The sequence below is a fragment of the Dysidea avara genome, chromosome 4 (genome assembly GCF_963678975.1).
Source record: "Dysidea avara chromosome 4, odDysAvar1.4, whole genome shotgun sequence".
NCBI lineage: Eukaryota > Metazoa > Porifera > Demospongiae > Dictyoceratida > Dysideidae > Dysidea > Dysidea avara.
The window spans coordinates 17,316,530-17,328,265 of record NC_089275.1 but is presented as its reverse complement, the minus strand read 5'-3'; the positions used below and the strand labels follow the sequence as shown (position 1 = coordinate 17,328,265).

Sequence of the window (11,736 nt, the reverse complement as noted above, 5' to 3'; positions counted from 1 at the left end):
AAAAACAGCTTATAGCTGTAAAAAAAGTGCGCGTCCAAGTAAAGCAGAGTTAACTGCGACAAAAAGTAATGATATCATAATGCGGCCATGTGCGAGGTGTGCAAGTTGTAAAATTAATATTAGCTAATCAGATAATACAATGTTATTGTTAAAGTGTTAATGAGAACTATGTGATGCTGCTAGTTTTTAAGTGTGTGAGCATCTTCATAAATGCCACATAAATTTAATTCTCAATAAAGCAATGTGTATAGATTCTCTGATAGCAATAAATAGTTTGAGTTTGGCCGCCTTTCCTTTGTTCGTAGCATTGCCGCATACAGGAAAGACGGCCAAACTCAAACTATTTATTGCTATCAGAAAATCTATACACATTGCTTTATTGAGAATTAAATTTATGTGGCATTTATGAAGATGCTCACACACTTAAAAACTAGCAGCATCACATAGTTCTCATTAACACTTTAACAATAACATTGTATTATCTGATTAGCTAATATTAATTTTACAACTTGCACCCCTCGCACATGGCCGCATTATGATATCATTACTTTTTGTCGCAGTTAACTCTGCTTTACTTGGACGCGCACTTTTTTTACAGCTATAAGCTGTTTTTGGATGGGTATATCTATACCAAAACAGCCAAGGTGGGAAGAAAGGTATGGCCCCCAAAAAGCCATGATGAAAAAAAAGTGAAATCAAAGATGGTGGCCAAGAAATGACTGTGATGGTCAAATATTTTAATAATGACAATTGAGGTGAATTTGTGTTGCTTTCTAGGATTTGGCACCAAATTCATTTGAATTGTCATCATTAAAATTTTTGCCATTAACCTACCATCACAGTCATTACTTGGCTGCCACCTTTGATTTCAAATTTTTTCATCCTGGATTTTTGAGGGCTGTATCCTTTTTTTACAGCTTGCCTGTTTTGGTGTAGATATCACTTCCTTTTGTATTGTATACTTCAAAGCCATGTGGCCAACCTTACAGTTTCTTTTACTTGTCTTTGCTTTACTGCAGAAAGGGAGAAGATATCAAGAGCTGAGTTCTGTGGATATTTTTTAGTTATTTACAAAAACTAATATTTTATGAAAATTATCACATGTCCTCTTTCCCTACAGGTATGCTAGTTTGTAGCATATAAAAATTTCTACAAGCAACTTGTTTGTATACACAGTGACTTCCAATGTAGCTGGACTCTCTTCAGAGTGACTTGTTGTAGCCGCACTATTTGCAAGGTGACTTGTTTGTAGATGAGCTGATTTGTTTGAGCTGAACTCTCTACAGGGTGACTTGTTTGTAACTGAACTCTCCACAGGGTGATTTGTTTGCAGCTAAACTCTCTACCGGGCAACTTGTTTATAGCTGAATTCTTCATAGAGTGACTTGTTTGCAACTGAATCCTTTGTAATTTATTATAACTGAACTCTCTATAGAGTGACATATTTGTAGCTGAACTCTCTACAGAGTTATTTTATTATAGATGAAATGCCTTCAGGATGACTTGTTTAACACTGAATTCTCCACAGGTTGTGCTTTCTACAGGGTGACTTGTTGGTACAGTAGCTGAATACTGTAGCAGGTGACTTGTGTATTAAACTCTCTACAGGGTAACTTGTTTGTGGCTGAATATAATTAATTCTCCACAGGGTGATTTCTTTGTAGCTGAACCCTACGCAGGGTTACTTTTTTTTATATATGATCTCTCCACAGTGTGATTTGTTTGTAGTTGAACTCTCCACAGGTTACTTGTTTGTATCTGATCTCTCCACAGGGTGATTTGTCTGTAGCTAAACTCTCTTCAGGGTGACCTGTTTGTGTGAATTGTTTGTAGGTGAATTCTCTACAGGGTAACTTGTTTGTGGCTGAGCCTTCCACACAACTCTTTACAGGGTGATTTGCTTGTAGCGGAACTCTACTGGGTGACTTTTTAAGTTCACCTTGACAAGTGACTTGTTTGTGGCTGACCTTTCAACAGCATGACTTAATTATTGATGGCTGAACTCTCTACAGCAATGGCAGATCTAGATGGGTTTCTGTGGTTTCGACAGAAGCCCCTTTGAATATTAATTTGCTCTGTGACAGTCTAACTAGCTTCATTATTGTTGTATTTACAATTATTCATAGCAAACCACTGCATTCGGTAGCATGCATGCAATTACACTTAAGTAACTCCATTTATAGCTATTAAATCCTCCACGTTTCACCTCCCAATACAGTGCAAAAGATCAAGATACTCTAATAGAGCAGTCACGTAACTACTCTAATAGAGCAGTCAAACTACAGCTTATAATGTAGTCACAATTTTTGCCCTATAGTTAGCTATATGTATTTAGCTACAGTTTAAAACATTGGGTTTATTGTAATTGCTAACTAAAACTAGTATAAAATGCAATCTCACAGCTTCTAAAATCTCAAAAATTTCTGGGTAAATGTCTAGAGATGCATACCTTATTTTCCAGCTGTATCAATTTTCAGAAACCCCCTTTAAAAATTCTAGATCTGCCACTGTACAGGGTGATTTGTTTGTGGCTGTACTCTCCACAGGGTGACTTGTTTGCAGCTGAACTCTCTATAGGGTGACTTTTTTTGCAACTGAACTCTCTTTAGGATGACTTGTGTGTAGTTGAACTCTCTACAGGGTGACATATTTGTAGCTGAACTCTCTAGAGGGCGATTAGTTTGTTGTTGAACTATCTACAGAGTGACCTGATTGTAGTTGAACTCTGTTTTGGGTAACTTGCTGTTAGCTGAACTCTTTACATGGTGACCTGAACAGTCTAATAGAGAGACTTATTACACCGCTGAATGTTCTATTAGGGTGACTGCACTATCAAGACACACTATCATGTGTCATATGGCAAAGTATGGGCACGCAACAGACAAGTGTGTATTTTACAGGAACCAAGAAAATGCTGTTTTCGGGCATGTGTAGTTCGATAGTTCCTGACCAGAAATTAACCATTTTTACGTTGATAATGCCCTCATGGTGGGACACCTCCTGTTTCAAATTTGAGCTGAATCTGCCTAGCCATCACTGAGATATATGTCTTCAAAGTGTGTCTTAGTTTCTCCACATTATCTTTAGGCTTAAGTCTATTATGCTTCAAAATCTTCCTATTATTCTTTCTGGCACTTCTTTTTTTATTCACCTATTATGCTCATATTTATTCCTGAGTCTGCCTATTATATTATCCCCAAATATGTGTGCCAAATTAGTATTTTTGTTAGGGTTTTTAAACAAGTGACTGCTCTATTAGAATTATGGACTCGAAGTTTACTGCTCTATTAGAGTAAGTGACTGCTCTATTAGAGTATCTTGATTGTTTTCACCGTTTTTATGCTTGCACTGTTTTGGTAGTAAATCTAAAAAGATTTTTACACCACATCACAACAAAAACTTATAATTTTGTACCAATTATTCTTAGAATTCATTCGATTATTCCGGAATATTCCCCAATGCTTTTCAGTACCTATTATTCCTGAAATTATGCCGGCATAATAGACTCATGCCTAATTATCTTCTTCTTTTTGCAACACTTAGAAAAATCGCTATAACTTGCACATGTTATAGTTGATTTTCTTCAAATTTGGAGGGCAGTAGGAACATGATACAGCACAGTTACAGTCCAACTTTCAATCACATCAGGTAAAGAACAAGTGAGATATGTGTAATGCTCAAACGAACAGTGGTTTACTGTATTCAAATATTCGCTCATCTCTAATGAAATTAGTCGAATAATCGGGGTAAGGTTTCAGTAATTAAGATGGCCACTACCAAGAAGCCTACAAATAACCACAAACAACTTTGTGGCTTTGTATGAATAACTTTACTAATAAAGAGATGCCATAATGCCCTTTCTGAAAGGATTATCACAGCGATACTGTGATAGAAAGTGATTGTAACAAAGTAGAAGTACCTGGAGTAAGCCACAAATCCGTATGAAGTCTTGCATTTATGGTGATTTACAGTGGAATTAGTACATCTTCACCAATTAGTGGTTGCCTAATTCTATTACTACTCTTTGCTTTATCACCATAGTCCTTTCTTTTTGTTACTTTCGTTAGCATCCCATTCCGCTTCGTTAATTACTGACAGCTAATCACGTGTCACCACATAAATGATCACGTGTGAATAATCGTTTGTTAATTTTATTATTCGGCTACAAAGCAAACGAATATTAATCCGAATATTCGGCTAATCATTTGAGCCTTAGTTATGTGTGATTTTCCAAAATTGCAATAGCAATTTATTGTCAAGGGAACAGGGTAAATGCTTAAAGGAATGATTTAAAAATCGATTTGTATGTGGAGTGACTATTGTAGCGCAAACCTTTTGTGGTTAGATAGAAATCGCATTAACAGTCATGGAGTTATAACAAAAATGCCAACTATGTGTAAAAAGTGCATGGTCGAGTTAATAAAAAGTATTACTTTTCACACCTACCAGGCAAACTAGTTTACGTAATCAACTGAAGTAGATAGAGAAGTAGATTAATTGTTTTAGAACTAGCTTTCAGTAGTTTATAAGGAATCAGATAAAAAACCACTGAATTGCACTACAAAAGTCAACTAGGTGTAACAAGTGCACGATTGAGATACTCTAATAGTGCAGTCTCGTAATAGAACATTCAGCTCACTCTATTAGAACATTCAGCTACAATCAAGTCACTGCATAGAGAGTTCAGTTAACAACAAATCACCCAAAAGAAAGTCCAACTATAACCATTCAAGTCATTAGTTCAACAACAAACAAATCACCCTGTAGAGTATTCAGTTACAAACAAATCACCCTGTAAAGAGTCAGTAAGTCACAATGTAGAAATTTCAGCTTCACCCTGTGGAGAGTTGAGCCACAAACAAGTCATCCTGTAGAGAGTTCAGCCACAGTCATGGATTTTTTCTCCTTTTTCCACCTTTTCAAACACAATTTCTGTAACAACTTTAATCAGGCTGTAGGACCAGGTGTCCTACAGACCTTCAGCACTTGTGCTGTAAAGCCTTAATAAATAAAAAATAAACAAACAAGTCACTCGGTAGAGAGTTCAACTACAAACAATTCACACAAACAGGTCACCCTGAAGAGAGTTCAGTTACAAACAAATCACCCTGTGTGGAGTTCAGCTACAAAAAAAATCACCTTTGGAGAATTCACCAAGTAACTCTGTAGAGAGTTTAGTAAAAAAGTTAATCCCCAGGGTATTCAGCTACGAACAAGTCACTTGGTGCAGAGTTCAGCTACAAACAAATAACCCTGTGGTAAGTTCAGTCAAGAAATAAATCACCATGTAAAGAGTTCAGCTGGCCCTGTAGAGAGTATAGCTATAAACAAGTCACCTGGTGGAGAGTTTAGATACAAACAAGCTACCCTGCACAGGAAAAAAAGTGGCATTTCCTGTAGCAGGATATGTGCAGGAAATTTACAGGACAGGTGACATTTCCAGCACATATCCGGGAGATGGAAATGTACAGGAAATTTGCAAATTTCCTGTACATTTCCTACTACATGATAGGGCACAATTTCCTGCAGATTTCCTGCACTGGACATATGAAATTTCCTACAGATTTCTTCTATAAGGTATTTATGAAATTTCCAATACATTTCCCCTATACAGTATCTATGGAATTTCCTATAGATTTCCCCTATACAATATCTATGAAATTTCCTATAGATTTCCTCTATACAATATCTATGAAATTTCCTATAGATTTCCCCTATACAATATCTATGAAATTTCCTATAGATTTCCCCTATATAATATCTATGAAATTTCCTATAGATTTCCCTTATACAATATCTATGACATTTCCAACAGATTTCTCATATACAGTATTAATGAAATTTCAAATACATTTCTTGTATAGTATCAATAAAACTTCTACATGTGGTAAAAACTGTAAACAATAATATCTACTTGGTATTACATTATAATACATGTACACAGTTACAAGGGTATAGTATAGCTACAAGTTAGTCACATAATACAGTACCATATATCAGATTTTGTGACCCATCAGGAAAATTTCTTTTGCTTGGGACAAAGTGTGATCACCTGGGCTGAACCTGTTTAATTGACTACCATCTTTATCATCATATCAGCATGTTTGCTCCTTAAGCTTGAGTTTTAACTTTCATTAGCCCATCGTGTCACTCCTTGCTAGATGTCTCTCTGCTCTCTTGGTGTGTTGATGTCACTTAATATCTTCTTGATTGATAGCTATTTCCACCTTGCCCTTAAGTTCGGCATATTACAGCTGCTCCACTTTATTGAAGATTCTGCAAATTGTATAATGTAAATGAATTCACGGTATAATACACATTAACAAAAAAATGCAACCTACACTACAATATAACTATTTTGTTTTGTTTTTCTTGGACATTTAAGAAAGTTAAACGATGCAAGATTACTGAAAACAGATCCAGTGTAGCCATATGAAAAATGTTTGTGGTCAGGGCCAACAAATATGAAAAACTGAACACATTAATACTATGCATACAAAACACATTAATAGTAGGATCTACTGTATTTCGCAGACTGGACTCGCAGACTGGACTCGCAGACTGAGCTAAACAGCTTCTTAACAGTTATCCAAGCATTATCTAGCTCTTGTACCACTGGAAACACCATTATCAAGCTAAAACTGCTGAAGCTGCTCTTCCTACAAAGTCACAGAGTTCGCGAATGTACTAATTTAATAGAATGTTTACAAAACATGTGAACTTGTGCGTACTAGCAGTGGTGGAAGCTATTGTAGTTGCATAGGATTAATTCCTTTGCTGCTTTACTGCTTAGTACTAGCGGATAGGCTACTGTGAATGGCCAGAAGTAAATACTTAGCGATGTAGTTAGGGGTCATCCATAATTTTCAGCATTTTCGCAAGCGTACAGAGCGTACGCTGGGGGGGAGGGGGTAAATCCAATGCGTACGCTTTTTAATAATGTTGATATTAGTAGCGCTATATAAAAATAATTCTAAATAATTTAGCATGCGCATACAATTTCAGTATCAAGATGGCGAAATGTGAGTTGCAGCTCGAGGCAAGGCAGTTTCTTCTTGAACTCGCTAGGCATCCAGATAGTGTACACAAGTCACCAACTAATCATTACCAGCATTTCGTGAACGCCTTTGTTGTGACGAACGATACGAAAATGAAGAGGGCAGATGCTGTGAAGCTCGCAAATAGAGTGGAAGGAGCGAGTTGTTTACAGCAAAGAGCACTATGTGGCAGCACTGAAAAAAGCTGCGCAACACTTGAAGTGGAGCAGGACAAGGCGTATTGATTCATTTTTCAAGGTACAATATATAAACAGGCTATAAAACCACGTAGCTAGCTGTACATTAGGTATGCAGGTAGCCATGACTAGGCCATGTTAGGTAATAGCCAGGATCGCTTTCAGTAAAAAACTGTTTTCACTGTACTAAAAGCACGTAGCTGTACAGTACTAAATGGCTAGATTGATAGGTTTAGCACTATTTCATACATGCAGGATTGTAGCTTGCCAGATAGCCGGTTTAATTTATAGAAGTAGTGTTTACAAATAGGTGACTTGCACAATGTATTGAACGACAGCTACCTATAACTTGTTTTCTTTGCAGACAAGCACAGTGAATGAAGAAACTGTAGCAGTAGAAGACGATGTCAGTAGTGGTGCTGAAGCTCATGATAATGTACAAAGTGTTGTAACTCAGCAAGTTGGTACAGGTGTTTCAAGCTGTAGTACTGATGATAATTTGATGCATTATATTGAAGACAGCCAATAGATAGCCATTTCTGTGATGTGCACATTTCCGTTATGTTTTTACCAGTGAAGCTGACAAGGAGCGCCACACATGCCTGATACACAGTGGAACTAGGTCACGAGAGGAATCAGAATCTACTTCACAGTCAAAGAAGTCCAAAGTTGAGATAAAATGTCTTGTTTGTGGTGAAATTTATCCTACCAAATACCAGCTTCAGAAACACCAGACTGAGCAAAATTACAAAATGGGAAAGGGAAGACCTAAAAAGAAATAAGTATATGACTGTCACACAAATTCACACATGTAAATAACTTCTTGCGTGATTGATCTGTCTGCATTTCCTACAGTGTAAAAACAGCAACAATAACTCCTAAAAACAATTTCATATGTGACATACACACATACATACATACAACAATTCACGATCGATATCAACATTTTTAATAGTACGCTTTTAGGTGGGGGGAGGGGGTTATGGAAAAGAGTACTCTCTGTACTCTTGTGAAAATGCTGAAAATTATGGATGACCCCTTAGTATTGCGCTATCCGCTTAATGCTGCCCGCTAAGCTAGTTTACACCGATCTACAAATATGTTGTCACTATATAGACTGTGTAGAAAAGGCTACGTGTAGCCTATATCTAAACTATTTATGCACTATTATAACGTCTTGTAAATATTCTAATAAATTAGTGCACATGCGATATTTGTGACTTTGTAGGAAGAGCAGCTTCAGTAGTTTTAGCTTGACATTAGTGTCTACAGTGGTACAAGAACTAGAAAATGCCTGGATAATTGTTAAGAAGCTGTTTCTAGCTTAGTGTGAGTCCACTCCACAAAATACATTAGGCCTATTAGTAGCAGGTTGGCAGCTATTCTTGAAAACTAGCTCCTTAAGTGGCTGAAATACAGCAGAATCAATACCAAAATCTTTGGCTGACTGTTGAAGGCCATCCACCACTGATTCTCATGAAGCGGGTCCTCGTGTCAAAGCCAGAAAAGGTGACTAGAGCCTGACAGGACACCCAGAAAACATAACCTCAAGAAACCAGTTTTGAGCATCAAAATCGCCGGATAGTTTGATAGTGTAGCTACCGACTAGAGGTGGTCGTTCAATTTCCCCTGGTGTATAATCTGGATCACTTTCTAAAATCAAGTTACAAATAATGGTAAAGTACTGTGTTGTATTATGTTCAATCCAAATGCACCTGGGAATGCATACATACTACTCAAGGTACTACTTAGCACAATTACTGTAGGCAAGATATGAGCGATGTAGGATATAAGGTTACACATATTTTGAACAGGATGTCTGTTTGTGGCCTTGTTTAATGATACACCACAGAATAAACACATACTACAAACAAATAAACACATAATTACAAACAAGACTTGTAATCACAAAAGAGAACCTCACCTACAGACCAGGTGACACATCAACGACATATTCAGTAACAGCTCAAACTCAATTGTAGGTTGGCATCCTGAGGTCCGAGTGACTTTTTCAACAGGTGCTATAGTCTTAATGATGTTCACCATCTTGGCAAAGCTTAATACATCTGGTGATACATTCTGCTGACGAGTAACACTATATTTATCTCCAGACACACTATATACTCTATTGATGAGTGCGATTTTGATAATCTGGATATAAAAAATATTTGTGTAATGGACTAGGCGACTCTAAATGATGCCTACCTTGTTTTCCTGCACCGAGTTGTAGTAAGAAGAGCTTGTTTGTTTCCTCACATTAGAAGCAGTGGCAATAATACCATTCCTTTTCACATACGCATATGGAATTATAGCTGTTAAGGTAGGCGGGTGATGTGCGAGTAGCTCGGCGAGTAGTGACTTGAGTCCAGAACCCCTCGAGTTGAGACGGCCGCTTCACTGGCATTTTTTAATTTCACTACTTGCTTGCGGAGTCTTCTCTTTCTCTATGTCACAGAAGAACGCTTCGATTCTCTCCAACTTTCTGCCAGCACCTGCCAACGTCGCCATTTTTAATGTTCCCGTGCAGCATAACAAACTCCTCAACTTTTGTCAGAAAAAATATTAAGTTATGCGCTTAGTAAAATCGAGGTTAAAATCAATCGGTTAAAATTCTTGCTCTTTGCGAACCACCCAACCTTTTACTCTAGAAGAGAAAGAGAGTATCTTCCCTCATGTACAGCTAGCTAAGCTTTATACGTAGCTATACTATAGATTATATAGAGGGCTATAATCTTATGGTTATTACAATTTAAACTCTAGTGCACAGACTAACGTACGAGAAGCCATACAATTGCACGTAAGAGTTTGCTACTTAATATCATTTCAGCCCTTCAGTACACTCAGACTTACTTCAAAGATTCTGTTGAGCAGCCTGCAACTGTCAGCACCCAACTAAATTACGTTTCAGATTGCTGCATCTCTTGAGTGATGATTTTAAAAATTTTCCTGGTGGAGGGGGGCCTGCCCCCAGACCCCCTTGAAAATACGCTACAATTGCTATACCCTCAACTGTGGTGGCCCACCCGACTCTATTTTGCCAGAGCCGGCCCTGCTTGGTAGTCTTGTTCGGTTACACTTTGGTTCACACTTATCAGTTTGATCAATTTAATTGTTCAGGACAAGTAGTGCAATCTGGATCCAGAGGCAGAGATGGTTTCAGTGCCCACGGGTGATTAGTGCTGTGAGCAACTGGCAATCTGGCTCAGTGCCCGAGACATGCTGAAACACGTAGTAGCTGCTGTAATAAATGAAGGAGTTGATTATATAATTAGATACAGAATTTTGCATGTATGATCAGCTTTGGCTACACATCATGTGCAATTCCCACTGAGCCAAACTGGAAATTGACAAATAACTACACCAAAATCTTTTAAGTGCATTCTATGTAAGTAATTATGCATCAGATGCAAAGCAAAGCACACATCACAATGTCGACCCCATTTGATGTAGTGTCAAACTCATACATTATGTAGAGTCGTTTTTCTATGATAAATTGTGTGGGAATACTACCTTAAATAGACATGTACTTCTTGTAGCCAATATAGCTCCTAATGGCATTCAGTCCCCTTCATTGACTCATTGTCAATAATCTCTCAATGGAACACCCTATAGTTTGTGGCTGCTGATAATAAAATATCTGAGTTGAGTTAGCTACATATACGTATGCTGGTGAGAATTTTATACATTTATCCCAGAAATTTTATTGCAGTTGTAGTGGCACAATGGATCCTAGCCACTACTGCTATGATCCAGTAGCAGTAGTGGCTATACTGGATGGTAGCTTCATTGGTTTTGTATACATAATCATGTGTTGACCTGGTTATAGTGGTACTCCTCTGGTAAGAGTAGAAATGTGTGTGCTGAAGCTCCAACAGATACTGTAGAAAATGTATGGGAGATGAGTTTCCCAGTTCGCTGTGTATAGAAAATTGTTCCAGCTCATCGATAGAATGATTTTTTGCTTATTGTGAGATGACACATAACAGCCTATAATATTATTTAGTTTTATGGTGATCCTGTGTAATTCATAATACAAAGTGACGCAATTATGCATAGGTTGCTTGTTTTTGTTTTGTGCCATGGTTACCAATGGGGCTCAATAAAGAGTGTCTGGAAAGCCATCCATTTGTTTGTTTAACTATTACTAGCAATTATAAATTGTGGTAAACCTATTATATCAAACAGCATGTAGCATTTTTCAAGCTGTAATAATTTGTTATTACACATATAGGTATATTGATCATAGGATTAAAGTTTGGTGCATGGGTTAATTTCTATATTCTGCAAGACAACAAAAACTGTGAAGTGTGTGATAGAATTTTCAGTGGATGCAGATATATTCATGTAATAATTCTACCTTTAGCTATACCAGTTAAACTGCATAGTACAAACTGAAAATAAAATTATTGCAAAATTCTACAGTAATTTGAGCTGAAGTGTAACCATATCAATTTAAAATTCCATAGTAACTTCAAATCAATGACAGTAAAAGTGGCATGTGT

The 11,736-nt window shown here is 37.2% G+C and overlaps 2 long non-coding RNA genes across 2 annotated transcripts; one reads left to right on the top strand and one right to left on the bottom strand.

Moving 5' to 3' along the window:
• Window positions 1-5,923: 5,923 nt before the first annotated feature.
• On the bottom strand, window positions 5,924-9,750 carry LOC136254000 (uncharacterized). The gene is made up of 3 exons (XR_010700238.1): window positions 9,440-9,750; window positions 9,159-9,385; window positions 5,924-6,276 (listed from the first exon to the last, which is right to left on the bottom strand). It is a non-coding gene; the product is annotated as an uncharacterized lncRNA (long non-coding RNA).
• LOC136253200 (uncharacterized) lies at window positions 6,850-8,122 on the top strand. The gene is made up of 2 exons (XR_010700002.1): window positions 6,850-7,295; window positions 7,599-8,122. It is a non-coding gene; the product is annotated as an uncharacterized lncRNA (long non-coding RNA).
• Window positions 9,751-11,736: the final 1,986 nt, after the last annotated feature.